The following is a 6,000-nucleotide window of genomic DNA, read 5'->3' on the forward strand; positions in this document are numbered from 1 at the left end:
TGAGCCCAGGAGGCAAAGGCTGCAGTGAGTGAACTGTGATATTGCCACTGCACCCAAGCCAAGGTTATAGAGCAGACCCTATCTCAAAATAATATTAATAATTGTTCCCATTCCCTAATCCAATCATACACTGACTCCACCTGCAACTCCTGATACACTGTTTCTCACCCCTTGTATCTCCAAGGCAGGGAAGGTACCATTCTTAGGAACTATGGAGCCACTCCAAGTAGGTAGATGAATTCAGGCCCTCAAACCAGGCAGCTACTTGGTTTCTTAAAGGACAGAATTAGGACAGAATTCCACAAATCCATGCTGTCATGGGGCTTTCTTCTAAAAAGAAAAAATAATTCTTCATCCTCCAACGATACTGGTCCACCTCACTCTACAGTAGAGATGTCCGAGAAAACTACGAGTAGCCCGAGTTCTTAAAAACTGTGCTTGTAGAGGCCCTTGGCCATTTAAAGAAACCACCCAAATTCATATGGCTGGTAAACACAAGTTTCTCATACAGCATATACTTAAAATAAAAATACTCAAAATTAAATGTATTTTAGTAAACTCCTTAAACTAAGATGTGCAAATTGTGGAAGCTTTATAAATTAAAAATAAACAAAATTTTGACCCAAATCCCATCTACAGTTATTATCTCATACTAAAGAATACACTAAAGGAAAAAATCAGCTTTAAAATCTGGCAAACATGGCAGGATGATGTGGTGGCTCACGCCTGTAATCCCAGTATTTTGGGAGGCCGAGGCCAGTGGATCACCTGAGGTCAGGAGATGGAGACCAGCCTGACCAACATGGAGAAACCCCGTCTCTACTAAAAATACAAAATTAGCCAGGCATGGTGGTGCATGTCTGTAATCCTAGCTACGGAGGAGGCTGAGGCAGGAGAATCACCTGAACCTGGGAGGTGGAGGTTGCGGTGAGCCGAGATCACTCCATTGCACTTCAGCCTGGGCAACAAGAGCGAAATTCTGTCTTCCCCCCTCCCCCCACAAACACACACAAAGGCAAACACAAATCTGCAGATCCTCATTTGTGTCATTTTTCTCTGAATTAAATGGAAAAAGTACAATTTTTTGTTTTTGAGATGGAGTTTCCCTCTTGTTGCCTAGGCTGGAGTGCAAGTGCAATGGCACGATCTTGGCTAATTGCAACCTCCGCCTTCCGGGTTCAAGCCATTCTCCTGCCTCAGCCTCCTGAGCAGCTGGAATTATAGGCATGCACCACCATGCCCAGGTAATTTTGTATTTTTAGTAGAGATGGGGTTTCTCCATGTTGGTCAGGCTGGTCTTGAATTCCCAACCTCAGATGGTCCGTCCCCCTCAGCCTCCCAAAGTGCTCGAATTATAGGCATGAGCCACCACTCCTAGCCAATTCTCTTAAATGCTATACAGAAACATAATGAGCAAAGACCCTACAAATTACTATTTAAATAAGAGGTGGGGGCAGGGCATGAAGTCTCACGCCTGTAATTTCAACACTTTGGGAGGCCAAGGCAGTAAATTCACTTGAGGCCGGGAGTTTGAGACTAGCCTAGACAACATTTCGAGAGCCCATCTCTACTGTTTAAAAAAAGAAAATATAAGAAATACAAATTTATAAGTTAAAAATAAGAGGTGGAGGGTGTCATTTTAACATTTCAGAGACCAGTGAAGATATTAAAAGATAAATTGTGGCACTTAAGGAAAAATGCTTATCAGGCATATTTTAATTACAGTAAGAGTTCTGTATGACAGAAACAAAAAAATGTGTCTTCTATGTAATACTGTTTTTAGGACCCATGACTTTGAAATTAGCTGGGGTATATAATATTTTTCCTTGTAATTGTTTCTATTAGAAGTTTTACCCATAGAGATCTACAATCCCTTCACTTCATCTCCAAAATTCAAAGGCTGTGAAAAACAAGTTTTTCATTATTCAACTGGAGGCAAAACCTGACAAGAAATGACCTAAGGATATTGATACTACAGTATTTATTTCTCCCAGTGTGAGCATCCAGATATTTTACTACAGAAATAACAATGCATCTGATTTTAAAAAGTGCTGACCTCTCTGGGGTATTACATAACACAGTAACATATTTCTTTTCTAAAAGTCAAAAATCCAAAAGATTTTAAATTCAGATACACATTTGGCCCTAAGAACTTTTTTTTTGGTGCTAAGGATTTTGAATAAGGTACTGTGGACTGGTATACTAATTAAGATTAAATATAGCGGCCGGGCGCGGTGGCTCAAGCCTGTAATCCCAGCACTTTGGGAGGCTGAGGCGGGTGGATCACGAGGTCAAGAGATCGAGACCATCCTGGTCAACAAGGTGAAACCCCGTCTGTACTAAAAATAGAAAAAATTAGCTGGGCATGGTGGCTCGTGCCTGTAATCCCAGCTACTCAGGAGGCTGAGGCAGGAGAATTGCCTGAACCCAGGAGGCAGAGGTTGTGGTGAGCCGAGATTGCGCCATTGCACTCCAGCCTGGGTAACAAGAGCGAAACTCCATCTCAAAAGAAAAAAAAAAAAAAAAAAAAAATTAAATATACCCTGGCGTAGTGGCGGGCACCTATAATCCTAGCTACTTGGGAGGCTGAGGCAGGAGAATCACTTGAACCCGGGAGGTAGAGATTGCAGTGAGACAAAATCACGTCACTGTACTCCAGCCTGGGCGACACAGGGAGACCCTATTTCAAAATAAATAAATAAATAAATAAATAAAAAGATTAAATATAACATATTGAGAATGAATGTAGTAATAAAGCTTCAGGTGCAATAAATTCAGTGTCTTCACAACTATCACATCCACACAATCGTGGAAAATAAAGCATAAAAAGACTTAACAAATGTCAAAAACTAAACACATTATTATGTGTTTTTGAAGTGATATTTGTAACCTCTAATATCTAAATCAATTCCTTAGGCTGAAATCACAATTCAAATATAGCCAAACAGTAGGCCGGGCGTGGTGATTCACACCTGTAATCCCAGCAGTATGGGAGGCCAAGGCAGGTTGATCACCTGAGATCAGGAGTTTGAGACCAGCCTGGCCAACATGGCAAAACCCCATCTCTACTAAAAATACAAAAATTAGCCAGGTGTAGTGGTGCATGCTTGTAGTCCCAGATACTTGGGAGGCTGAGGCAGGAGAATCACTTGAACCTGGGAGGCGGAGGTTGCAGTGAGCTGAGATGATGCCACTGCACTCCAACCTGGGCAACAGAGTAAGACTCCATCCTCCATCACACACAAATACCCCCCACACACACAAAGTCCGAATTGGTAATTATGCTGAGAAAAAGAATAATCCACTGTAAATAACTTAGTAAAATGCTCTGATTTTTATTATTTTTATTTTTATTTTATTATTTTTTATAGAGACAGGGTTTCTCCACATTGGCCAGGCTGGTCTTGAACTCCTGACCTCAGGTGGTCCAGCCGCCTCAGCCTCCCAAAGTGCTGGGATTACAGGCATGAGCCACTGCACCCCGCCAATGCTCTGATTTTTAAACAACTATTCTCAGGGGGTTTAAGATTTAAAATTATTTCATTCTAGAAGAAAACTATGAACAAATTACAATTGACTTTTTCTGTGAAAGTAGAGCCTGGGACATGGATAGAGACAGAAACAGCTCTCAAAGATATCTGAACAGGAAAAAGAGTTTTACAGTTCTTTCCTTCCTTCCTCCTTTAGTTGCTGTTTTTCTGGTTTTAGAATTTCAAACAAAGAAATACATATTGGCTCCACTGCTAAGAAACGCCCTCTTTCTCAGCAACTTCCTCTTCCAATTTTCTTCCTCACCATTGACACATGAGAACAATACCCATAGCCGTCCTTACCATTCTGATTAACCAAAAGCTCTAAGGGTTGGAAAAATTAAGGGTAACAAGTTATTGTGCCCAACTACCGCCTACCCCAAATCCACAATCTTCACTCATTAAAAGTCACGTAACAGGTGGCGCAAAGAAAGGGCTACTAAGCTCAATCAGGAAGGCTACTGAACTTTCACCCCACGAAATCCAAAGAAATGTGAACTAACAAATGGGAACATTTCTCCCATCCCAAGAAAATGTGGCTCTCTGATGGAGGAGAAAAAGCGAATCGGCTGGCACCACCCTGAACCAAAGTCTAGTCTGTATACCAACAGCTGCTGAACTTTCTTCTACAGGCAACCCTATCAAGATTAAAGGGAGCTCTCTCAGGTTCTGACACACTTCAAAGTGACTTTATGACTTACAAATAGTCCTTTCCAACTTACAGACTGAATAAAGGGGCTGGACTTATAATTAACCATCCAGAGATCAAGACTGTCCCCATGCCAGAAGTCAAATCAAATATCTGGGGACAGACCTCTGCCCCATTTGTGACAAGGCAAACTTCCCTAACACTATCGTTTGAGTGGGCAGTGACTTCCACCTTGCCTAGTAATTCTCAGAGGAAACAATTTAGTTTGGTAACCTCTGCCCTTTACCGTGTGACCTTGGGCAAGTTACTTAACTCCTATGAAATTATTTTCCATATGTGTAAATTCTCAAGAGTCACTGTAAAAATTAAATAACATATGCCTAAGCAAGGGTGGGCACCTAGTAGGGCTGCCATAAAAGTTCTTACTCTTCCTTCTAACCTTCCTGACTTCTGGGCCTAAATTCCAATCAAAGCCCCAAGGGGCTCCAAGGAGTCCTTCCTCTTGTCTGGTTCTGTGGACAACTGTATTAAAACTTCCGTATCTCAGAGGCTCTAGGATTCCTGGAGAACCAAGAGGCCCCCAACTCACCACATCATGGTCTGGACAGCACCCACGTCCTCCTTGGAAGAGCCCCTGCAGACAACTCGCCTCCTTACTCTGCAGACCATACTGTACACACACACACTTACAGTCTCATACACACTCTTACACTCACACACTTTTACACACACACACACATGAGTGTCCTCCTCCTGCTCAATTTAGCACACTCTTACACCCCGACTCTCACACACACACGAGTGTCCTCCTCCCGCTCAATTTAGCAGGCCGGGGCCTCAAAGAGCACCTTAATTACTTCGTGTTCCAGATATGGAAACTGAGGTTCTGCCTGCGGAAGAACTAGTCCAAGGTCTCAGACAACCGCTGGGACCCAACTCCTGTGCATCCATCTGCCGACGAAACCCTCGTTTTACACAGGGGAAACTAAGGCCTGGACAGGAAAGTGACTTGCCCAAGATCACACAGCGAGTTGATGGCAGAACCAGGTCAGGCTGGGACACTCGCAGTCTCTCAGACCCTCCAAGTTTCCAAAGGGGACTCGGGGTCACTCCCTCCCTGAGGGGGTGGGGTGGACTAGGACGCCATCCCGCGCTGACCGCTCGGCCGGCCTCTGCCCGTCCGCAGTAGGAGCCGCGGCACTGACTCCCCGGGACCCTGCGCGGCTCGGGAGGAGCGGCCCGGCCGGGGCCCGCGCCTCCCAGCGGGGTCTACCCAAAGGGACTTGTTGCTCACCTGGCCTCTCGCAGTCGCCCTCAGCGACAGGAAGGGCCGGCCGGCCGCCCTGTCTCCGCACAGGGAGTGCTCCCGCGGACCGCCTAGCGGGCTGCCACACTGCCGGACCCTCCTCAGTGCGCTACGCCCCCAGCCGCGTTCGCCCGGCCTGTGTCCGCCATTACGCGATTCCCCGCCCTGGGACGCAGCCACACCCCGCCAATGGCCCTGATTGGTTCTCTGCCACACCCACCCGGGGCTTCGGGGCATTCCATTGGTCTGAGTAAAATGCCAGTTAAATAAGTACGCAAAAGACGTACTCACGGGTACCCTCCCCGGAGCTCCACCCGGGCGACTTCCGCAATCGGAGTAAACAGCGGGGTGCAAACCAAGTGAAGTAGGGGGCAGAGATGAACGTAAACCTACTCCTAAATTCAGAATAGGAAATTCTCACATAAGAAAGTCTAAAAACTCGTACGAAGTGTGTTGAAAGACGAATTTTTCTTGTTAGCCTTCAAACAACCGCTATATTTGGTGAAAGAAAGGGG

At 45.1% G+C, this 6,000-nt stretch overlaps 1 protein-coding gene across 2 annotated transcripts in view; it reads right to left on the reverse strand.

Annotated features, from left to right (window-relative positions):
• Positions 1–5,670, reverse strand: part of WASF2 (WASP family member 2) — an 89,257-nt gene extending 83,587 nt beyond the window's left edge. For both annotated transcript variants that reach the window (XM_003921274.3, XM_074380340.1), the window contains exon 1: positions 5,474–5,670. The gene's annotated coding sequence lies outside the window, so the exon portion shown is untranslated. The remainder of the gene's footprint in view (positions 1–5,473) is intronic.
• Between the last annotated feature and the right edge of the window lie 330 nt (positions 5,671–6,000).

This window comes from Saimiri boliviensis, chromosome 11 (genome assembly GCF_048565385.1).
Source record: "Saimiri boliviensis isolate mSaiBol1 chromosome 11, mSaiBol1.pri, whole genome shotgun sequence".
Taxonomy (NCBI): Eukaryota; Metazoa; Chordata; class Mammalia; order Primates; family Cebidae; genus Saimiri; species Saimiri boliviensis.